This window comes from Somniosus microcephalus, chromosome 13 (assembly GCF_052327205.1).
Source record: "Somniosus microcephalus isolate GS21.2 chromosome 13, FLI_Smic_1.0, whole genome shotgun sequence".
Lineage (NCBI taxonomy): Eukaryota > Metazoa > Chordata > Chondrichthyes > Squaliformes > Somniosidae > Somniosus > Somniosus microcephalus.
This window is the reverse complement of record NC_140999.1, coordinates 16754922-16780163: the sequence shown is the minus strand read 5'-3', so window position 1 is coordinate 16780163 and position 25242 is coordinate 16754922. Positions and strand designations below refer to the sequence as shown.

The window sequence follows — 25242 nt, the reverse complement described above, 5'->3', positions numbered from 1 at the left end:
TGTTTCTACCGGCCCAACAAAAATACAGTCAAACTTGCCTTTGGGGCTCCTCCGCCTCCTCCTCTTTTGCTGAACCGGCAGCTGATTCCGAGCATGATCTATGTGGCGCATGTTCCTTAAAGGGACAACGGAGTCCCATGTACATCGTAGGGTCATGATTTGCATATTAATACAAGCTGTTGTTGTTATTAAAGGAGCCTACTGTTTGACTGAGGCGAGCATTCTGGCTGGCAAGTGGCAGGCCCCGGGGGAAAATATTGTGGTGGCCACAGAAACAGGGTGGTAAGTTATTCCCCCATCATTTTTCGGGGCACTGCCGCCCTGATCCCACCAGGCGGCGGACCTCAGATTCTCCCCCTCTGATTGTAGGGGTGGTGTGGTAATGCGAACGTGTTGTTGTAGGAGATGAGTGCCCCCCTTACTGTGCCGTAGAGGACATGATTCCCCTAGTTCAGGTTAAAGAAGTATGCCAAAATATATGTTCAATAGTTCGTCAATTGTAAAGCCCGATGGAGAGCGCAATTTAGTGTTTGGAAGTGAAAGCGTGTTCATACCCTGCTCCCTCACATCACGAGTTCCCAATCTCGGCTACACCTAGAGCGTTATCCTACTGTAAGCCATTCAATCCCCAAGATATCCTGCAGTCCCTAACTTGATGATTTTCAGATTTCAGCCATGCCACTGGGGGATGAGAGGGAATGGGAATAGCATGACAGAGAGGGAAAAAAACAGAAGATAAGTCAGTCTAAACTCTTCCACCAATCAACATCCTGGGGGTCACCATTGACCAGAAACTTAACTGGACCAGCCACAAAAATACTGTGGCAACAAGAGCAGGTCAGAGGCTAGGTATTCTGCGGCAAGTGTCTCACCTCCTGACTCCCCAAAGCCTTTCTACCATCTACAAGGCACAAGTAAGGAGTGTGATGGAATACTCTCCACTTGCCTGGATGAGTGCAGCTCCAACAACACTCAAGAAGCTCAACACCATCCAGGACAAAGCAACCCACTTGATTGGCACCCCATCTACCACCTTAAATATTCAATCCCTCCACCACCGGCGTACCGTGGCTGCAGTGTGTACCATCTACAAGATGCACTGCAGCAACTCACCAAGGCTTCTTTGGCAGCACCTCCCAAACCCGCGACCTCTTCCACCTAGAAGGACAAGGGCAGCAGGCGCATGGGAACACCACCACCTCCAAGTTCCCCTCCAAGTCACACACCATCCTGACTTAGAAGTATATCACTGATCCTTCATCGTCGCTGGGTCGAAATCCTGGAACTCCCTCCCTAACAGCACTGTGGGAGTACCTTCACCACACGGACTGCAGTGGTTCAAGAAGGCAGCTCGCCACCACCTTCTCAAGGACAATTAGGGATGGGCAATAAATGCTGGCCTTGCCAGCGACACCCACATCCCATAAAAATGAATTTAAAATGTCATAATTTCCTAATGTATAGGTGGTATCATTCAAACTGATGGTAACCCCAGTAAATCCAGCCAGCTAGCAACTAGAGAAATCCTTTACAGTATAATGCTCTGCCTGGATGATGTCCTCATCCAACCAATCAAAATGCAGTGAACATGGCCTTGTATTTGAATGCATATTCTTGCTAATAACAGTTGAAGTCCCTTTGACTCTGCCTTCAGTCACCTCCTCCTTAATCCCGTCCTGTCTCCTGTTTGGCGTCCTCCCATTCCCCTTGTAAAGTACTCAAGAGATGTTTCTCCAATTGAGGGATGCTGCGAAAATGCAATTTGTTGCTATGCAAAGAGTGGGATGAAAACATTGATTCTGTGGCCCACATCTGACAGGAGCAAAATAGTAGACGTGGATGCAGGCCTTCTTTTGGAGAGAAAACCTCCAAAACAGGAGGGGAGAAATCAGACCCTAAGGCCCCGATTTTCCCCCAGCCGTCGGGCGGGTTTTCAGGCGTGTGGGGGGGGGGGGGGGGAAATCCCAAATTTGGGGGTCCCGACACCATCCCGCTCAAAACCCTGCCCCACGTAAGTTTCAGGGGCGGCGGGTACCCGCCCCGCACTTGGACCCGCCGAAACCAGGCGGGAAGGGATTAGTGCCAATTAACTGCCTGTTAACAGGTAGTTAACAGGCAGTTTTTAGCCTAATCCCTATTTTGAGGGGTTTCGTGTGGGTTTCCCGATGGCTCCAAACCACGCCAGGTTAGAGCAGGCGGGCCATCGGGTTGAAGGAGTTGGAGGGGTCGCGATGTTGAAGCTCAGGTGAGTGATGGGTGCATGAGTGTAAAGGTAAGTGTGTTTGGTGTGTCTAAAGTGTGTAAAGAACTTTTACTTACCTGTACTTACCTTCACAGCCTTTCTTCCTGTAGCCGTCGGGAGCCCATCACTTACCCGGAACTTAAAGCTGAACGGCTGCGATCTGTCAAAAGTGACAGCCTGCAGCTTTGAGTGCCGGTAAGAGTTCTAACTGAGTCTGTGCAGAATTACTCATGTCACAACTCAGACTGTCAGTGTCTCACAGCTTCAAACAGCTGTGAAACGCTGATATTTCATCTGTCAAAAACTCTTGACAGATGAAATTGCAGTCTGTGACGTCACCTGTTGCCGGGTGGCCCTTAATTGGCCTGCTGAGCCCGCTGGGTGGGCTCAACAAGGGAAAATCGTGCGGATTGGCCGGACGTCGAAGTAGGCAGGTCAAAAACCCGAAAGGGGAAGTCCCGCCTTCTTCCCGACAGGTTCGGGAAAATCTACCCCTATGAGATCTGCAATCACTGGTTTCAGAGTCACCACTCAGTCTGGTTCTCTTGTCAGCTTTCTTTAACATTATCTTATCGAGTACCTTGTGGCCCAAAACCCAGCCCCAAATTTCCTGCAGGAAATCAGACAGACTTTCCATAAGCTTAGTGGGATCCTGGAAATGTAGGCAATGCGTAATATCCTTACTACAACAACAACTTGCATTTATATAGCGCCTTTAATGTAGTAAAACGCTCCAAGGCACCTCACAAGAGCGTTATCAGACAAAATTTGGCACCTCACCTGAGTGTACAGAAAGGGTGCAATAAGCAGCCTTGCTCTATGACTGTCCGTGTGACTGTCAGTGCATGAACCTCAAGAAGCCACAGCACTTTATTTTCCCAATTATTAGTACAGAGGGAGCTGAAAAAAAAAAGAAAAATGAGGAACAGGAGTAGGCCATTCAGCCCCTCAAGCATGTTTCGCCAGCCAATGAGATCATGGCTGATCTGCGACCTAACTCCATATACCCGCCATTGGCCCATATCCCTTAATACCTTTGGTTAACAAAAAAGCTATCAATCTCAGATTTGAAATTAACGATTGATCTAGCATCAGTTGCCATTTGCGGAATAGAGTTCCAAACTTCTACCACCCTTTGTGTGTAGAAGTGTTTCCTAATTTCACTCCCGAAAGGTCTGGCTCTAATTTTTAGACTCTGCCCCCTAGTCCTAGAATCCCCAACCAGCGGAAATAGTTTCTCTCTATCTACCCTATCTGTTCCCCCTTAATATCCTGAAAACTTCAATCAGATCAACCCCTTAACCGTCTAAATTCTAAGGAATACAACCCTAGTTTGTGTAATCTCTCCTCGCAACTTAACCCTTGAAGTCCAGGTATCATTCTGGTAAACCTATGCTGCACTCCCTCCAAGGCCAATATATCCTTGAGGAAAGATAATATTAAAAAAATAATAACTTCAACAAATTGGCGAATGCGCTGCCAACATTTCTTCATAAATCGTATCAATTCTTATGGCTTATTACAAAGCAATTATCATTTCACCCTTTAATTTCGAGAGTCCTAGAAGGATCTTCACTAAGAGTGGAGCATTCGGAGAGATGAGCTGTGGTAATTCAGAATTCTAATCAAACTCATTAGCTGTGAGCTTATCCTGTATAAAGACTTCCGGCTCCCATACTGGAAGCAGCACACAGAACACTATAATCTTGTTTGTGGCATGAGACTGTTGGACAAATGAAAAATTAATCTTCATTCAGATTGCAATATAAAAAAAGCAGTTTCCAATGAATTGTTTGCTCTCTCATTCTATTCAGGACAGGGTCTCTGGCAGCACAGATAATGATATTTCTTGATTGAATTTTAAATTATAAATGCCTCACTGTTTGATTTAAAATTCAGTTTAGCTGGTTGATAGGTGTGAGTGTGTGGGAGAGGAGGTTGCTTTTATATGCAGACACTTGCGTATTTGTTTTAGTGAAAATACACAATATTGATCGTTTCAAAACACCCATGAGCTTTTTGGAACTTCTACATTGTTGCAGAATTCTATTTACATTTATGTAATGAGGTAAAAACCTGTGTATACATTGCCCGAAAAGCCTTCAGCTTAGAAATACGGTGGCCCCCTCCTCTCCCCCTTCCCCGCTTCTCCCCCTTCCCCGAGCACCTACCCGAGAGCTCCGGCGAGCTGCCTGGAGACATTTACAGCTCATCAGCTTCCTGTAAATGAGGCCCGAGGCCCAATATTGGGTGTGTCTCGGGCCTACTGTTCTGGTGCAGGGATTGCTCCCTATTTCTCGGCCTTCAACTTTACAGCGCCTTTGTGGTTTATCAGGTGATTATCACACCTCTCAATTTTAATTTACCTTTGACTCAATCAATCAACCAACTAATCAATCTACTAATCAATCTCTCCCTCCGATTGGATAGATATGTGACTTCTATTGCAACTACTTGTTTGTGACAAGTTCCTAATTAGAGAGTGTTCTGGTACTGGCCTACACTGTTAGCTCAGCATCATTCAGATAAAGAAAAAAGAAAAACTTGCATTTATATAGCGCCTTTCACGACCACTGGATATCCCAAAGCACTTTACAGCCAATGCAGTATTTTTTTTTGAAGTGGAGTCACTGTTGTAATGTAGGAAACATGGTAGCCAATTTGTGCACAGCAAGCTCCCACAAACAGCAATGTGTTAATGACCAGATAATCTGTTGATTGAGGGATAAATATTGGCCAGGACACCAGGGGTAACTCCCCCGCACTTCTTCGAAATAGTGCCATGGGATCTTTTACGTCCACCTGAGAGCGCAGACGGGGCCTCGGTTTAACGCCTCATTTGAAAGACAGCACCTCCAACAGTGCAGCACCTCCCTCAGCACTGCACTGGGAGTGTCAGCCTAGCTTTATGTGCTCAAAGTCTCTGGAGTGGGACATGAACCCACAACTTTCTGACTCAGAGGCGAGTGTGCTACACACTTTTTTTTAAATATACTTTATTGAACATTAAGAACATTTACAACATCGTGATCATTTCATTGTATCATACAAATCAATTCCGCCACTCTGCACTGCCATTCCGCCACCACATTTTAACAGCAAAACCTGAAGTTTAATTTGTCTCCTGTAACATATATTAATCGATTGTACTTTAAAAATTGATTGTAAAATACTATCTTTAAATTCCTTTCTGAATAAAACATCCACAGAGCCTTATAATGATCTTTTAGCTTATATTTAAAATACTCTTTTAGATTGATTCTCCTCCCCTTAAAAAACAGAGCATTCCTTCTTTGCACAATCACGAATCTAGCCAAACTGAACATTAAATTAATTGCCGCTCCGCTGGACTCTGGCAGACTCTCCTGCAAACCCCATCTCAAAATTGAGTCCCACGGGATTCCCATTCTCGCTCTTCAGTCCCCACCCAGCAAAAAAACTCCACACAACTGTTGAACATAGTACTTAAAATCATTTAACTGTGGACATAACACCAGTAAATGGGACAGAGTCTCATCCCGTGTCCCACGCACTGGGCAAGTTGCCCCCTCCAGTCGTCCAATCTTGCACAAGACCGTCATGGTAAAAATCCGGTTATGAGCCAATTTGAAATCCAGTTCAATCCACTCTGGACATTTAAAATTCGCCCACACTCCCTTCCAAATCCTGTTGAAGTCCAGCTGTGGGTATATACTCTGCCAAAACTCCTGACCAGCAAGTTTCTTGAATCTCCATTCTCTAAATACCTCATAGAAATCTCGAGTATTACAGTTGTCAAATTGGACCAACTCTCCCCCTTTCACCAGCATTTTACTTCCTTTGGAGATTTCCGCATTTATTTCTTCCATCCAATCCTGTGGCATTGCCCTCACAATCTTCTCGTACATAATTCCCATTGCTTTTTCCTTTACCTCCTGATCCTCCTCCCACACCATGTCCCTCACTATCACTTCCGGCAACCAACCTGGAATTACCTCGTATAATACATCTTTCACACATATAATCCCAGCTTTTATAAAAGCTTGATTAAATAAAACCTCTCCTTCGATGTTGACCCACCTGTTCAAAAATAAGAGCTGTTCTAAAAATTCCTCAGCCCCCTTGGGCATAAACTGCACACTTTTTAAAAATTGAGCCCAAGTCTCTACAACCCCCTTATAAAACCTAGGGAGAAGTTTAATCGATTTCAAAAACATATTATTGTATTCCATATACAATATCCCCTGCCCTCCTATCCCACTTCATTTTAAAAAATGCTCAAAACAACTCTTCCAAAAACTTGTATTTGGCTTCTGAAGAAATCTCTTCACCCATTTGATTCTAAAGGATTTTTTCTTCAAATCAATATCTGGGAAATTGAGTCCTCACTGATTTCTCTGTCCAATGATGGTATTGTAAGCCACCAAGGCTGGTTTCCCTTCCCATAAAAACCTCACACAAGCCTCTCGGATGGACTTTTCTGCCCACTCAGGAATATCCTCCACCGTCAATAAGTACCATAGCTTAGATAGCAGGAGAGCAGACACCACTGTCGCTCTTCCTTGCACTTTCAACCACCTTCTTTCCCATCTTCCCAAAATCTTTTTAATTTTCATAAACTTTGGTTCCCAATTTAATCAATCCACTTCATCCCTGTCTTTCTTGCACCCCATATGCACCCCCAGAACTTCCAAAACCTCCACTACCTTAAAGGGACTTTCCCCCAACCATTCCCCCCTACCCCTTCCTGCAACCAGGCATTGGGACTTACTATAATTCACTCTGGCTCCTGAAGCTCTACAATATTCCTCCACTACCCCCATAGCTTTCCTCACTGACTCCCCATTTCTCAATGTTAAGGTTGTGTCATCTGCATATTGGTGTATCACCGACACCAGCCCAGAACTGGGGACCACAATCCCAACTACACCTTGTTTCTTTCGCATCATGTAACTTAATGGTTCTGCTACCAATGTGTACAACAATGGGGACAGGGGACAACCCTGTCTCACTGATCTCTGTATCGGAAAATACTTGGATAAAAAACCATTACATTTAACACAGCTAAATATGTTTGAATAAAAAATCCTTATCCACTCAATGAAATTTTCCCCGAAACCAAATGCTTCCAAAACCTTCAATAAAAACTCATGAGAGACCCTATCAAAGGCTTTCTCTTGATCTATCTTTAATACATAAGCCTCCCTCCCACTCTCTTCCATGAGCTCTATCACATCTCGGATTGAGACCACGGAGTCTGCGCTGTCCCGGCCAATGACTCCATAGGACTGAGAGGGCAAGACTATCTGCGGCAACACCTCCTTCATACGATTTGCCATAACCCTCGCCAAGATCTTATAATCCACATTTAATAATGTGATGGGCCTCCAATTCTTCAGATCCCTTCTATCCCCTTTATTTTTATATAAGCTAAGCTTATGATACCTCTCCTCATAGATGCATGGGCCAGGCTTCCCTCAATTTTAATTTCCTTAAAAACTTCTAAGAGCAATGGACTTAAAATCTCAAAAAATTCTTTATAAAATCCTGCACTTAGTCCATCGGACCCTGGGCTTTCCCCCCTTTCATTCCACTTATTGCTACTTTTATTTCCGCTAATCCTACTTCTTTGTCACACATGCTTCTCTCATCCTCCTTTAAACCCTCTTCAATAAAAGCACTAACCTTCTCCATTGCCAAATTGGAAATGTCTTCTTTTGTATATAACTCTTGACAAAAGCTGCTAGCCGCCTCTAAAATCTCCCCACTTTCATGAATGATCTTCTCCCCAACCTTCAACTCTCCAATTAATGATAATCTCTGTCTCAGCTTCTCTTGCTCTAGAAAATATCTAGTGCATCTTTCACCCTCCAATGCATCTCTAGCCTTTGCACGGAGAATGGCCCCCTTGCATTTTTCAACTTGCAATAATTCCCATTCTTCCTTTAGTCTCAGCTCCCTTATCCCCTCCATCAACTGCTTTACAGACATCCGTAAACTTTTTGTTTATATTCTCTTCTCAACGCCGGTTAGCTGCCGCTCTCTTTTTCCCATAACGTACCGCAAAAACTTTTACCTTATATTTGAAATTGTCCCACCAAACTCTTCTTTCTTTCAAGAACAAAGGTTCCTTCCGAGCATTCTTTATTATATTTTAAATCCCTTCTTTATAAGCAATTTCTTTCGGGTATTCATTGTTTAAAATCCACACCCCTGAACCGATCTTAACTCTGCTGTTCCTAATTCTAAGAACCAAAGCCGAGTGGTCACTAAAAAATACTTTTTTATAATAAATCTCCATCACCTCAGAACTTAACCCTTCCCGCATTAACACAAAATCTATTCGGCTCTGTTTTAAAACATCACCCACCCAACCTGTTCTGGAGAATTCCCTTTTTATGGGGTTCCGGTCCCTCCATAAGTCTCTCAAATTTAAATTTGCCATCATTTTTACAATCATCCTTCTGGAGTTATCATCCTTAAAGGTCATCTGGGCTGAAATGTCCATCCGAGATAAAAATACATTAAAATCCCCTGCTATACAAGGATTTTCCACCTCTGCCACTTCAGTCAATAACCCCCGAAAAAACTCGCGACGTTTGCAATGGTCGTTCGGTGCATAGATATTAAAGAGATCGCAATTAAATTCCTCCATTTTTACCCTTCACCGTAAAAATCTCCCCTCAGTGTCCTTGTCCACTAAGGCAACGTTCTCTTTTAAGGACGGACTCACCAAAACAGCCACCCCTCTACGGTTATTGTTTGCATAACTTGCAAACACCTCTCCCTTCCAAACCTTCTGAACGCTTTCTAGGATATCCTCATCCCAAAAAGTTTCTTGCAGACACAACAAGCCCGTGCCTTTAAAACCCTGCAACAACTGCTGCAATTTCTTCTCACCCCTCAGTCCGTTCACATTAATCGAGACCAATGTAATCATGGCTCCAAAGAAGGAAAGTATGCCTGATAATCTCCCCATCATTTAATCTCTGGCCCTTCCCTCCTCTCATGCTCCTTCCCAACTTTTCGGCCAGCTGTTGCTTTTTCCTGCAGCCTCCGACTCTTTTTCACCTCCTGTTTGAACCTTCCCTGCTGTTTCAGCTTCTTCCTTGAATTAAGTTTAGGCCAAGGAGCTGCCCTTTCTACCTCCTTCTGCCCCTCAATAACCTTTCCCTTTCCACATGATGCCACCCCACCCCCCACTTCCATGTCTCTGTCCCCTTCTAATTCCTCACTCTCAAGCTCTTCTGTAACCCTCTGTGCCTGCTCCCCGTCAGATACATAATCCTGCTCCCCGTCAGATACATCATCTCCCATAGAGAGTCTTCCTGCTATCGCGGTTTCTCCAACAGTGCCGCTCCCTTCGATCTCATCTCCACCTCTGACCCTTGCTCCCTGATCCTTCTCTCTCTGGGACAATGGCGCACCTATTTTGCTCCCTTCTAATGTCTTTGTCTCACCGCTCCTGTCCTGCTGCCCCTTTAAGGCTCCTGCCTCTTGCACCCTCTCCTTGTCTTGCCCCCTCCTGCTCACCGAGATGTCCGACTCCCCGTCTTTCTTTGGAGTACTTACATTTACCATGCACCCCGCTCCCGCTTCCTCGCCCCCCATGGACACCAGATTCTTTAGGGAGAGCTGAACCGTATTATGGCTCGACTCTGCCTTCGACCCGTGCTGCCCTCTGCTGCCTTTGTTTTTTCCACGGTACTTGTTGTGTTTTCCACCGTCTCCATCCTGTTCTCTGCTCCGCAATTTTCTGCCTCTTCCTGTGCTCTTTTCTCCTTCAATTTTCCAGCTGTGTCCTCCGACTGCTCCGCTCCTCCGGCCATTCCATTCACACCTCCTGCTCCTTCTCCCATCTCCTCGTCACTCATAGAGCTTCCTTCTGCCTCACACTCACAGCGGATGGGGCCTTTGTGACATACCCCACAGCTCTCCGCCTCGCAGCTCCGAGCGATGTGTCCAGACTCACCGCAATTATAACAGTACAAGTCTGGACAGTTTCTTACAAGATGGTCGTGTCCAAGACAATAATAACAAACCTTCACTTGGTTATCATGCAGTACTCAGAAGTACTGCACTCCTTCCGTTGTCTCGAATTTCATGCTGTACGGTAATGACTTCATCCCCTCTGGGAACGCACCTTTACGTAACGGGTTCCATCTGCTACCCGTGTTCCTGGATAGTATCTCCTCTTTATTGCTGAGCAAATTTTAACGTCCCACGACTCCAACTTTTTGATTAGCACATTGTCCTCAATATAAACTGGCAAGTTTAAGAATGAGACCACCACCTCTTCCGAATATAGCAGAGATACTTCCAAGAATTTATTGCCAACTTTCAAACTGAGTAAAAGTCTTTCCACCTCCTCTTGGCCACTGACCGTCACCTCAAACCCAACATTTGGCTTTGGTCGGCAGGCAAAGCAGCTTCCCTCGCCACAGTCCTCATGTACCGCTCGGATAATATCCCAAGCTCGTATCTCCTTATCCTGGCACTGAACCACCACCGTGTTTTCTTTTCCAAATCTCCTGGGGTCCCGGCCCAAATCGTTGGGCCTTTATCTTTCCCTTCCAACCATAGTTTCTCCCCTAATTAAATTCATCTTGGGAACACTGTCCTCTGAGGGGCCCGGCACTCCGGACCCCTCAGCAGCCATCTGGCTGTTGTTTATGGGCCAAAAAGGCCCGAAAACCTGAAAAAAAAACACCACCAACATTTTACAAACTCACTCCAGCTCCCTGCAGCAATCAGGCAACCAGTAACACCTGCTCACTCCTAGCCCCTCCCACCTAGAGAGTGCTACCCACTGAGCCACAGCTGACACCTGCCATCTTAAAGGAGAAGAGAGAGGCAGAGAGGTTTAGGGAGGGAATTCCTGAACTTAGGGCTGAGGCAGCTGAAGGCACAGCCACCAATGGTGGAGCAATGAAATTCGGGGATGCTCAAGAGGCCAAAAATGGAGGAGCGCAGAGATCTCAGAAAGTTGTCGGGCTGGAGGAGGTCACAGAGATAGGGAGGGGTGAGGCCATGGAGGGATTTGAAAACAAGGATGAAAATCTTCTACCTACTACAACACTGACTCACAGTGAACAACACCACAAGGTGATCGACTAGTATATTATAATTGTGCAAAGACAATAGATCGCGAATATGCAGTAGCAATGTTGTTGTCCAAGCAGTTTAGCAAATTCCTCACCTCCACTCTTTTAACGGTGCTGCTAACCTGCTTATTTGAAATGGGCTAAATGGGCGTTAAAATAGTGCAGAGAGGAATTTGGTAGGAGTGCCTTAAGCGTTTTGAGAGAGCGTTAAGCGTTTCTACTGTAACACCACTTCCAATATATCGCCGGGCTAATATCTCCCACATACAACAGATAGCCCCTGCAGTCAGACATGATGGGGTCACCAGCTGTGAGTCTGTGGGACACATTTCATGATTGCATTAGCAACATTGCAGAGCCTTAGCACATATTGAGTGCCAGAATCCAGCCCTTCTGTCTGGCCAAGCAAGGCGAAACGCCAAGCACAGCAACTGTCCAACTGATAGGTTCGCTTGAGAGAGGGGCGCGCTGCCAGCACATGACCTTCTACTCTCGCTAGAGGAGATTATGATGCCTTCCAGGAAGCCCACTATGAAAAGGTACATTTTCTATTTAAGTCTGTTCATTCCTTCCACAATATGTGATAATCCCTTTTTAGTGGAAGAGGCTCACCCTGTGATGTCCACAGAAAACGTCTATGCAGTCTTCCGTTTCATTTCAAGCACGCACAACATTTCTCTGAACCACAACGTGTCACCTCGCTCCACCAGGGTTCATGCAGTCGCGACTGCAGCACTGCCAGCAGACCTTTAAACACCATTTAGTGAGAAGACACTCACACCCCACAATGGAGCTGAAAGCTGTTTTGCCCCTATCTATTTCACCTCTTTTCTCCCCCGTTCTCATGCTTGTGTGCGGTTCGGCACATGCTTTTGTGGGACCGTTTACCCTGTGTCAGCTGAGGCAAGGTGAGTGTCACCGTGCAATTCGACCATGAGGACCATCACAGCTAAGCCCCCCATCTTGGCCTCACCCTATATCAAAGCAGCTGCGCTTCTCAGCTGGGGTCACTGGGCAGCAATCAAGAATGGGCACCCTGCCTAGCCCAGAAACACAATGGTCAATTGTACTTGCTCCTGCTCGGAACAGCTAGGCTTCAAATTAAATCCAGGGCTTCAGACTGGAATGACCTTGGTGTTGTCGCACATGAACTCATGTGCCCACCTATGGAAGTAACGGCTGAGAAATTGGACTCGCGCCCAAAGCTCCGCATGCTGGTCCTGAGGGCTGAGCCAGATTCGGCCTCGGGCCTTATTTAAAGCTTGCTGACAAGCTGTGGGTAAGAAATGGGGAGCCCTGCTGCAGCTTGCTGGTCGGGAGGGAGAGGGGCAGGTGATTGTCCCGCTCCTATGCTGAGCCAGCAGGCAGGTCAGATCTGGGGGTGGGGAGAGGGGGAAGCGATCCCGGATGTGGGGGGGGGGGGCGGGGGGTGGCAGGTCTCAAACAAGGCCACAGCGGGCCGGAGGCTTTTTCTGTGGGCCCAGGAGGAGCACAAAAATAAAAACGGAAAATTTGCTGGTGTTTTTTTGGGAGCGGCCACCAGTGGTCTCTTTAACCAGTGGTTAAATTCAGGTACAAATGGACAGAGCTTGCTCAACGCCTGGTACAACTAGGCGAATCATGCGCAGTGCAAGCTCTGTCCATTTGTATCTGAATTTCTCATTTGTGATCCTACATTACAACACTTCACAAGTACTTCATTGGCTGTATAGCTCTTTGGAACATCCTGAGGTCATGAAAGGTGCTGTATTGATGCAAGCTCTTTCTTTCAATTGGTATAGGACCCCAATTTGCATATTTAAGTCCACTTAAATTATGGGTGGAAAATCAAGGGCCGTGGGCCCACAATTTCCCTACCAGTGCTCCTTGTGAGACCTGCTCCTCGCTGGGAGACACTGATCGTGGAATCATCATATGAGGAGTAACAAATGAGCACAAAATGTTCCATTATCTTTCTTCAGTGGGGTCTTCCTAGTGCTTTGAACATTGTTCCTTTTCCTACCAAGTTTCTGCTCAGTGACTTTAGCCTAGAAACCACTTTTATAGATTTAGTGTACAAATGCCTAGCCTATTCATAAAAAAAACCAGATCACTTGGTCATTATCTCAATACTGTTCATGGGATCTTGCTAAGAAAGAAAAAAAGACTTGCATTTATATAGCGCCTTTCACGACCACTGGACGTCTCAAAGCGCTTTACAGCCAATGAAGTACTTTTGAAGTGTAGTCTCTGTTGTAATATAGGAAACGCAGCAGTTAATTTGCGCACAGGAAGCTCCCACAAACAGCAATGTGATAATGACCAGATAATCTGTTTTTGTTATGTTGATTGAGGGATAAATATTGGCCCCAGGACACCGGGGATAACTTCCCTGCTTTTCTTTGAAATAGTGCCATGAGATCTTTTACGTCCACTTGAGAGGGCAGACAGGGCCTCGGTTTAATGTCTCATTCAAAAGGTGGCACCTCCAACAGTGCAGCACTCCCTCAGCCCTGCACTGGAGTGTCAGCCTAGATTTTTGTGCTCAAGTCCCTGGAGTGGGACTATGAACCCATGACCTTCTGACTCAGAGGCGAGGGTGCTACCCACTGAGCCACAGCTGACACAAATTGAGCGCAAATTGGCTGCCGCATTTCCTACATTACTACAGTACAGTGGCTACACTTCAAAAGTACCCCTTTGGTTGTAAAGCACTTTGGGACGTCCTGAGGTTGTGAAAGGTGCTGTATAAATGTACAATTCTTTCTTTCACATTGCACTGCTGAATATTGCACTGGCAAAGATTTGAAACGGCTTTTGTAGGAGAGTGGATGGATTGAGCTATGATGGACCAAATGGCATTCCTCATCCATATCTAACTTGTAACCCATGCGTTAGCACCACGGGTTATTCTCAGAAGTGTACCTCAGATCCTCTGTGAACTGAAGAGTATCTTTACTGCCCAATATCTAGTCAAACAATAGCGTGACCCAACAACCATAACAATACCACCCACAGTTGTGGGTATTGGATACTATAAGCTTGCCCTCAGTGCTAAGTTGTTCTACCTTTTCAGAAGTTGGACTTAAAAGGACTCTTAGTGAGACAAGGTTGATTGTAAAATAACAAACTTATTTATTTTACATGAAATATGTGAATGAACAGAATGCAGGCTTGCAGTGAAATATATATATTTCCTACTACTCCTTGTAACATCAAAATAATAAAACACAAAACCTTACCCATTGCAGATCGAACTCAATCACAAGTTTGCAGTCCATATACTAACTGGCACTAACCTTATCTGTCTCTAACTATGCCAGACCCAAACTGCAGATTGTAAGAGACACACATACACACACAACAGTTCACCTCTGACCCCCTTCCTCTGCTCAGTGTGTCAAGGATTGGCTCACCAAGCTGTCAATCTATGTTACCACCTTGAATGAGAACCTCCCCCTTCCCTTTGATGTGGGACTTTGATGACCACACTGTCTGTTTCGTTAAGCACTCCCTCCATCCACTCCCACTGGATGCATTGAATGAAAACTATTCTAGCATTAAAGATGCAAACAGTTCTGGAATGTGCTTGATGTCCTCCATTGTCTCAGAACTGATTTGACACGTGAGAACACACACATTTTTGATAGCTACTTTAGGTATTCCAGCTAATTAACTCAAACAACATCCCAGACAGATTGTGTCTTGTGATATCTTGAGACACAGCATATATATACACAACAGCACAACATACAGTAAGAATGGTACTGCACATGGCTTTATTATTATATACATCAGTAGTCCACCAGGTGGCTCTATTACACTTCTCCCTCCCTATTGAAGAAGTTAATCATAGCAAATAATCATTGTACATGACTAGCATGGTATACACAACTCTTTGTATACATTTCTCAAATGGAACCCATTTTATGATTTCAAATTCTACTATAGAATTCTGTAACACAAACAAAAGATATGAACTTATTTTCCATATTTACAGATTAAACTTAACCACTGGTTTTCTGTTTCGAAGATGATACCTTCTTTCTTGAGCAGAACTTTCAGATCTTGTTGTAGGACTTTGACTCATTCTAGGCTGAGCCTTCAAAGAATTTTTCTCCAAGGGCTGACCTTGATCTACATTTGGACTCTTTACACTTTCAGACTGTTTGACTGCCTGACTGGGCTCAGACTTAAATTCTGACTTTGTCTTGGACTTGTTTCTGGTGCGTCTGATATAGGATTTGCTACTGGTACTCCACTTGTAACAAGACTATCTGACTCATCAGAATAAATTGAATCAGCCCAGCTTTCAACACCAACCACATCTGTAGGGAAGATATGATCAATGTGAACAAACCTAACCTTTCCATGATCAAACATCTTGACCAAATATGTGCGAGGGCCACATATCTTCACTACTCTTCCTGGTAAATACTTTAACCATTATGGTGATGGGTCTTCACTCTAAGGCCTAGATTTTCAGTGTGCCGTGAGGCGGGCTTTTAGGCATGCGGGGGGCTTAAAATCCCGAATTCGGGGGTCCCGACACCATCCCGCCCAAAACCCGCCTCCACGTAAGTTTCAAAGGAGGCGGGTACCCGCCCCGCACTGGGACCCGCTGACCCGAGGCGGGAAGGGATTAGTGCCAATTAACTGCCTGTTAACAGGTAGTTAACAGGCAGTTTTTAGCCTAATCCCTATTTTGAGGGGTGTCGTGTGGGATTCCCGACAGCTCCAAACCACGCCAGGTTAGAGCAGGCGGGCCGTCGGGTTGAAGGACTTGGAGGGGTCGCAATGTTGGTGTTCAGGTGAGTGATGGGTGATTGAGTGCAAAGGTAAGTGTGTTTGGTGTGTCTAAAGTGTGTAAAGAAGTTTAAATTACCTGTAATAACAACAGAAAATGCTGGAAATACTCAGCAGGCCAGGCAGCATCCGTGGAGAGAGAAACAGAGTTAACGTTTCAGATCTGGGACCCAGACCTGAAACGTTAACTCTGTTTCTCTCTCCACGGATGCTGCCTGGCCTGCTGAGTATTTCCAGCATTTTCTGTTGTTATTTCAGATTTCCAGCATCTGCAGTATTTTGCAATTATATTTAAATTACCTGTACTTACCTTAACAGCCTTTCTTCCTCTAGGCGTCGGGAGTCCATCACTCAGCCGGCACTGAAAGCAAAATGGCTGCGAACTGTCAAAAGTGACAGCCTTCAGCTTTCAGTGCCGGTGAGAGTTCTAACTGAGTCTGTGTAGAAGGGCTCAGGTTAGAAGTCAGACTGTCAGTGTTTGACAGCTTCAAACAGCTGTGAAACACTGATATTTCATCTGTCAACACGTCTTGACAGATGAAATTTCAGTCTGTGACATCACCTGTTGCCGGGTGGCCCTTAATTGGCCAATCAAGGGAAAATCGCATGGATTGGCCGGACGTCGATGGAGGCGGGACTAAAACCCGAAAGTTGTAGTCCCGCCTCCTTCCCGACTGCTGAATGAAAATCCAGCTCGAAGCTTCTGGTTCAATTTCACACTTCTCTCTCTAACTCTACCTTTATAATGACTCTCTTTCTGCCTTGATTGTTCCTCTTCTACGGACTGTGCCAAGTTTGGCTTTAACAACGAGAACCTGGTTCGTGCCTGTCATTTGAGAAACAACTCTGCTGGTTTTCTACCAGTAGTGGTATGAGGAGTATTCCGAAAGGTAATCAGAAAATTTGCCAGCTTGTGGTCCAACAACAACTGACGTTTCTTTGGATTTGGATCCAGCATTTGCTTGATGAGGGCACGTTTGACAATTTGTACTGTGCGCTCTGCTGCACCATTTGAAGCAGGGTGGTACGGTGGAACTTTGGTATGTTTCACACCGTTTCTGCTCATGAACTGTGTGAACTCTTCTGAACAAAATTGCGGCCCATTATCAGACACAATTTCTTCTGGGAGGCTGTATGAGGAAAACAATCTTCACAAATTGTCTAGTGTTTTGCTTGTTGTTACTATCCGCATCGGAAACACCTCTACCCACTTTGAGTGACTATCACTATGAACAATTGCTGTCCTTCTAGCTCAGCAAAATCTACATGTAACCTTTGCCACACTCTGGGAGGCCATTTCCATAGCTGTAATGGTACTGATGGTGGTTTCTTGCTCACTGATTGACATATTGTACACTGACTGACCATGTACTCTATCTCTTTATCTAAACCTGGACACCATAAGTAACTGCGTGCAAAGCTCTTGGTCAAGCACATTCCCAGGTGCTGGTCATGAAGATCTCCTAACAATTTAGACCTGAACCTATTTGGGATAACCACTCTTGCTCCCCACATGATACAATCTTTATCCGCTGACAATTCATTCCTATGAATGACGTATGGATGGATATCTTCCTCTGATATCTGGTTTGGCCATCCATTTGCTATGTAGTCATACACCATTGGCATAATTGGGTCACGTTTGGTTGCCCTACCAATCTCCTCAGCTGTGACTGGCAGCTCATCAATGTAAGAGAAATAGAATGCTTCTTCCTTATTGGGTGTAACTTGTGATGGGGATGGCAACCTGGACACAGCATCAGCATTACTGTGATCAGCTGATCGTCAATGTCATACGCATACGCTGACAAAATCAAAGCCCATCTCTGCATTCGGGCTGCAGCTAAGGTTGGAACTGAGGACTTTGGATGGAGGATTGTTGTCAGGGGCTTATGGTCGGTAACTATGGTAAACTTACGACCAAACAAGTATTTGTGAAACTTCTTGACCCCAAAAATCAATGACGAAGCTTCCCTTTTGATCTGCGCATAATTTTGCTCACTGGCACTGAGCGTGCATGAGAGATCACTGCCCCAACTCTGTACAGAGAGGCGTCACATGCTAGCTTGATCTCCTTAAATACATCATAGTGAACTAACATGGTACTCTCTACTAACTGGCTTTTACACTCTTTGAATGCTGTGTCGCATTCTTTTGACCACTTCCAAGGGACCTGTTTTCTCAACAGCTTATTCAGTGGATGTAACAATGTAACCAAGTTTGGGAGGAACTTTCCGTAATAATTCAAAAGACCCAAAAATGATCGAAGTTGAGAGACATTCTTGGGAGTGGGTGCCTTTCTGATTGCATCCAGCTTTCCCTTGGTTGGATGTAAACCATCTTTGTCTACTCTGTGCCCTAAGTACTCCACTGAGTTTTCAAACAACTCACACTTGTGAGCTGTCACTGGTACTCTGTGCTTCTCTAGCCGTTTGAGCATTTCATTCAACACCTCATCATGGATTTGCCTGTTTGGTGCTGAAATGAGTATGTCATCCAAATAACACACTACCCCTTCAATCCCTTGTAAAATTTGGTTCCTCACCTCCTGGAATATGTCGGGGGCAGAAGACACTCCAAATGGTAGCCTATTGAACTGATATAGGCCTCGTGAGTATTTATAGTCAAGCATGACTTGAACTCTTCATCTAACTCAAGTTGTAGGTAAACGTTGGTTAGATCTAACTTCAAAAAGATCTGGCCACCTGTCAACGTTGTGAACAAATCTTCCACATTTGGCAACGTATTGGGTAGATTACACTCTAGAACCTGGTTTACAGTTACCTTATAATCACCACACTACCTTACCTTACCATCTAACTTAGGTACAACAGCAATGAGTGTAGCCCAATTACTCAGATCTACCTTCGAGATAATTTCTCAGTTTCTAGTCTTTTGAGTCCTTCAGTGCGTATGGTACGGGACGTGGCTTGCAGTAAACTGGTCTTGCGTCCTTCTGCACTCTGACACTCACCTTGAAGTCTTGGATCGGACTGCCCGTTTTGCTGAACACCTTCGGATACTGCTTGATGATGTCATCTTTCGATGCAAATTTCGCTTCCACATGAAAAATCTCATTCCAATCCAGCTTCAGTGATCCCAACCAGTTTCTACCAGCTGTGTTTTTATGCATCTCTCCACTTCACCTGACGAAGGAGCAGCGCTCCGAAAGCTTGTGATTTCAAATAAAGCTGTTGGACTATAACCTGGTGTTGTGTGACTTCTTACATTTGTCCACCCCAGTCCAACTCCGGCATCTCCACACCACAGTTTCTACCGATCAAGGCAGGCTTGTCTCCTACCACTACTATGAGAGGCAAGCTCTGAAATTGATCCTTGTATTTCACTGGTATGGTGGCACTTCCTCGCAGCTCTACCTTCGATTTCTCTAGTCGATAATCACGCAACTTGTCGCGATATAGTGATTCCGGTACTACGCTCAAGGATGCACCAGTGTTGATTTCCATGGGTATCCTGGTTCCTGCGACATCTACTTGGATGACGATACCTCGCAAATCGCTGTTAGATACCTCATGCTCCTGATGACGTGAATCTCCAGAAACTCCTCGTCCTGCTGCTTCTCTTCAACGGTGTGTAGTGTCTAGCGATTTCTATTTCTAGCATTGCCAGTCGGTTTACTCTTCTGCCGGCATGCCTTCGCAAGATGCCCAGTTTTTTTGCAGTAGAAATACTCTGCCTTCACATATGGACAGCTTTGAACGATGTGTTGTCCCAGGCACCGATAGCACGACTTCAATGCACTGTTACCTTGGCCAGTTGCTGAGGCCTTGGGGCCCAACCGCCTTTTACTTTTAACCTGCAGCCGATTCACCTCGGTTGTCTGACGACTGGAAATGGCGCGGAACTCTCGGGAGTATCGGTCAGCCATATCCATCGGTACAGCTGTCTGACAAGCTAAGTCAAAAGTCAAGTTAGGGGTTGTCAACAATTTACATCTGATGCGTTCATTTTCAACCCACAAACAAAATGGCCATGCAAAGCTCGGTCCTGAAAGTTTCCGAAATGACAGTGAATGGATAGCTTTTTTAAAGCTACAATGTACTCACTGATACCCTCATCATTTAATTGATCACATATTCCAAAACGATAACTTTCAAGCAATTTCCAGAGGCTCAGGACTGTAGTGCTGTACTAACTTAGTTAGGATCTCCTTCAGTGGCGCGTCCTTCAGCTTGGCGGGAACAAGCACATTTTTCAGGGTTTCATGCACCTTGGGTCCTGCTTCAGTCAAAAAAATAGCCCGTTTTATTTCTAAAACCACCCGGTTATGGTTCACATCATCAGGGACTTCACCGATACTATTCGCGGTGAAAAACATTTCTAGCCGCTCCACATATGCTCTGAAAGTCTCTAGGTCACGATGGAATTCGCCCAGGCCCCCTATTATTCCCATAGGTGCAGCCATCTGGACTCTGGCAACGTCAACAGTTCAGCCACATGTGCTCGAAATTTACTTCAGATTTTTAAGTTTTTCTGCAAAATGAACAACCTCTAACAGTCCCTCCGCCGGTTGGCAGGATTATCCTCCAACAAAAATTTCAGCTAGGGAATCCGCAATCGCATCCTCATCGCCAATTCTGTGATATCTTGAGACACAGCATATATATATACAACAGCACAACATGGCTTTCAGTAAGAACTGTACTGCATATGGCTTTATTATTATGTACATCAGTAGTCCACCAGGTGGCTCTATTACATGTCTCTTTGGGAATGAATCCTTTGTGAACTAACTCTAACATCATAACATAAACTAAACCACAATCCCGTTCAGACCAGATAAGTAAGATCCCAAAATCTTACAATTGTGCCACTGCACCAGGAACCACCATACAAAGTCATTTAATGAAAATGGTAGTGAACTCGTACCATGTTTTATTTCAGGTGGGCTCACTTCTGTCCAATTTAGACTGCAATCTCTTCAAGCCTTCTCCATCGAGGACAGCAGCGCGCTACAAGTGAAAACTGCCATGAACCTAGATTGCAGTTTAAAACCTGACATAAACTTTTAAAGTACAAAATATATGTTCTTCCACTTTTGAGTGTCTTCTATATAATAGAAGCCTGCACTTAAAGAGCAGTATCAGACAGAAATTGCCTTTCTATGCTGCTGCAGCAATGACCCACTATCATCCAAAGAAATCTTCCACCCTTATACTGCACAGACAGTGGGTGCCACCTATTGGCCTGAAACAGACAGCCCACAAGAAGCAATATGGACCCAAAAGATGCAGTTTGCTGCAAATCGTGACAAAGTACCAATGATTACCATGGTAACCATAAATCCACAACACCAATGGCTTTGGGAAAACAATAGTTAAGTAAAAATACTTTAAATGCGTGTACATCACTGACATGTATCCAACAGATGATCTTTGTTATTCGTGCACGACAGAAATCAGATTGTTAAAGTGTCGTGGTTCTAGGCAGTCTTGGTGTAATTAGAAAATGTTGCATTAAACAGCTATTGTTACCATGCGTTAGCAAACGCAATCAATTTTGGAACACAAATTTGTTCCGCTGCATGAAGGCACTAAAATTATAACAGATGAAAAGAATGTTATGAATGCATTTACACAAACGACTGAATAACAGAATTAACCAAGGGCACTCGCGTGGCAGTGAAATTCCCATGGAAATCCGTCGTGAGACAATTGCATATTTGTGGGAGAAAGCGGAAGTCTGTAAATATTGCGTTTATCCCGTGAATTAATAGAAATTGATCAGGTCACATTAATTCTCGGTAATCTGGGATGCGAAAATAAAGGGCGGTGAAATCATATCTGTGACATTAATAATGAATGTATCAATGTATGAAGTTCCTCTGCTCACTATTTTAGCAAAGGCGTTAACTCATTTTGGACTCATATGGGGGAAGATTCACCTTCGACGCAGGCGCAAATTGGGTGGAAGTGGATCGGCCGCCCGTTATGGATCCCGCTTGATTTTTATTTCTGTGGGAAGGAAAATCAGGCGGGGTGTTGTAATGTAGGAAACACGGCAGCCAATTTGCGCACAGCAAGATCCCACAAACAGCAATGTGTTAATGACCAGAGAATCTGTTTTAGTGATGTTGATTGGGGGGATAAATATTAGCTGAATTTAATCATGACTCATTTCAAGGAATGCATGAGACTTACTGTCTGAAGGTACATAACACAAAAACAGATTTTTTTTAAAAATTGAATCGTTGGTGTTTGAAGACGATGTGTTAGTTTTATTTATTTTGTTTGAATATTCATCATTCTGTGCCACAGGAACCATTTATTCCATCAAACGTGATTTAAATTAAAGATTTTCTCCATTTACATGCACAAGATATGCAGATACATCACTCACATTGATGTATCTCTATTGCGACAGAGGTCCATGTAAACCATTTACTTCAACATTTTAGTCTGGCCCATTACTGCACATCAAGGTGGATTACTCAGTTTAGGCTGACACATCCAGTCTGTGAAAATGCATTGCTGCATTAAAGCTGCCTAAACTGGGAGTGCATGTGCTGCTTTGATCTTGGATAATGCATTCACCCATCGGCAAAAATAAAGATGTGGCAGTAAATATATACCACAAGCACGACTGCACAAAGTTTGAGTCGCTTTTTTGTTATCCCACATCCTGCATTCACAGAACTCACTCAGCTATGGACGCTGGAAGATGTTCTGTTTTTGTTATCTCCTCCATTCCCTTTTCTCACTCACTCACCTCTTGAAGGTCCTGACTTATGTTGGAGCGTGTTTCCACAGGCAGCCCATCACCCTCTGGTTCCTTGCCCAAGTGCCCGATCTTTACATCTGAGCCTGGTCAGTGAGCAAAAGTAGGTAATTCAATCAGCACAGCCAAACACAATTCTGACATTACCTGTTGTTTATACACACACACACACACATATACACAAACAGACACATACACACATCTTCTTCTTCTATCTTCTCTTCTATATCTTCTATCTTCTATCTATCTATACATATATAAATAGCTCTTCTGTCCTTCCGTCTGTCTGTCTGTCTGTCTGTACTCTATACACTCAAAAGTTATAGAGCGTACCTACACATGTGTTATATCAAAAGAAAGCTTATGATTCCGGAATGGTCATAAGCATATTTACTTTTTGGTCAGACAAAAATTGTTCAGACGGTATCCAAAAAACGTTCAAAATTCCGCTCATTATCCGCTCATTAGCATTGAGTGACGTGAAGGTTGACCAATTGTACAGTCGAGCGACCTGACGGTTGACCAATCGCTGCGTCACAGGGGTGGGTTCATTGCGTGTGCGGGCGGGCCATCCTAGAGTTGAGTGATGTGACGATTGACCAATCCTACAGTTCAGTGACCTGACGGTTGACCAATCAGTGCATGTGTGGGTGGGCCTAATCATTCTGAACTGAGGTAAGTGTCAGCCATCTTGATTACTAAGTTGATTTTTTTTTCCACTTTCTGTACACAATTAAATAGTTTTTCAAAAAAGTAAATTAATTTCTAAAGACTTTTTGTAAGCTGATTAATTTTCCTATCTTTCACCCTCTATTTTTGCTGCCCGGGGACTCGGGCTTTCCCCCCCTCTACTAGGCCACAGGCCCAGCCGCAATCGGCGGTCTAAAGCCCGCCCAGGCCCTGTCCCGGGGCTCGGGAGGGCGGAGGGTTTTCTATAAACAAAGTGACTGCTGCCAATGACTGGAAGCTGCGGTGAGTGACTGGTGCCAACAACTAGAAGCCGATATCGATGTTTCTACTTCTCCCCCACACCCACAGAGCCCGCTCCATTGAGCGGCGGCGTCTCTCTCTATCTCTTGTCCCGCGCGGTGCGCAGGCCCAGCCGCAATCGGCGGTCTTGAAGCGGGCTCGGGCGGGGGGGCCGATGCTCGGGAGGGCAGGGGGTGCCAGTACTCGGGAGGGCGGCCGGTGCTCGGGAGGGCGGGAGGGGGCCGGTGCTCGGGAGGGCAGGGGGGGCGGTGCTCGGGAGGGCGGGAGGGGGCCGGTGCTCGGGAGGGCGGGGGGGGCGGTGCTCGGGAGGGCGGGAGGGGGCCGGTGCTCGGGAGGGCCGGGTGCTCGGGAGGGCGGGGGGCGGCCGGTGCTCGGGAGGGCGGGGCTGGCCGGTGCTCGGGAGGGCGGGAAGGGGGGGGAAGGGTTACCCCGGCAACCAGGCCCGGCCCTCTCTCACAGCCTCAAGCCGGCTCACACCCGGTCCCGGCTCCATTTGCGGCCGCGGGCCGGGGACTCGCCCTCTCTCTCTCCTTCCCTCTGTCTCTCTCTCCCCCCCCTCCCCCCTCTACCCCCTCTCCCCCTCCCTCTCCCCCTCCCCTCTCCCCACCCCCCTCCCCTCTCCCCCCCTCTCTCTCCCCCCTGCCTCACCCTCTCTCTCTCCCCCTCTCTCTCCCCTCGCCTCACCTTCTCTCTCTCCCCCCTCCCTCCCTCCCCTTCTCTCTCTCCCTCCCCCTCTCTCTCTCCCTGTCCCTCCCTCCCCCTCTCTGCCCCGCCCCCTCTCTCTGCCCCCTCCCTCCCTCCCCCTCTCTCTGCCCCCTCCCTCCCTCCCCCTCTCTCTGCCCCCTCCCTCCCCCTCTCTCTCTCCCCCTCTCTCTCTCCCTCTCTCTCTCCCCCAGTCTCTCTCTCCCCCCAGTCTCTCTCTCGCTCTCTCCCCCCAGTCTCTCTCTCTCTCCTCCCCCCCAATCTCTCTCTCTCTCTCCCCCGTCTCTCTCCCCCAGTCTCTCTCTCTCTCTCCCCCCCAGTTTCTCTCTCTCTCCCCCCCCAGTCTCTTTCTCTCTCTCCCCAGTCTCTCTCTCTCTCTCCCCCAGTCTCTCTCTCTCTCTCTCTCCCCCAGTCTCTCTCTCTCTGTCTCTCCCCCAGCCTCTCTCTCTCTCTCTCCCCCCAGTCTCTCTCTGTCTCTTCCCCCCAGTCGCTCTCTCTCTTCCCCCCAGCCGCTCTCTCTCTTCCCCCCAGCTGCTCTCTCTCTTCCCCCCAGTCGCTCTCTCTCTTCCCCCCAGTCGCTCTCTCTCTTCCCCCAGTCGCTCTCTCTCTTCCCCCCAGTTGCTCTCTCTCTTCCCCCCAGTCGCTCTCTCTCTTCCCCCCAGTCGCTCTCTCTCTCTTCCCCCCGTCGCTCTCTCTCTTCCC

The 25242-nt window shown here is 46.0% G+C and overlaps 1 long non-coding RNA gene across 1 annotated transcript in view; it reads right to left on the bottom strand.

The window, feature by feature from the left end:
• The window catches only part of LOC147108093 (uncharacterized), an 89715-nt gene that overhangs the window by 52578 nt on the left and 11895 nt on the right, over positions 1-25242 (bottom strand). The window contains exon 2 of the long non-coding RNA XR_015080517.1: positions 22840-22934. This is a non-coding gene — a long non-coding RNA (uncharacterized LOC147108093). The remainder of the gene's footprint in view (positions 1-22839; positions 22935-25242) is intronic.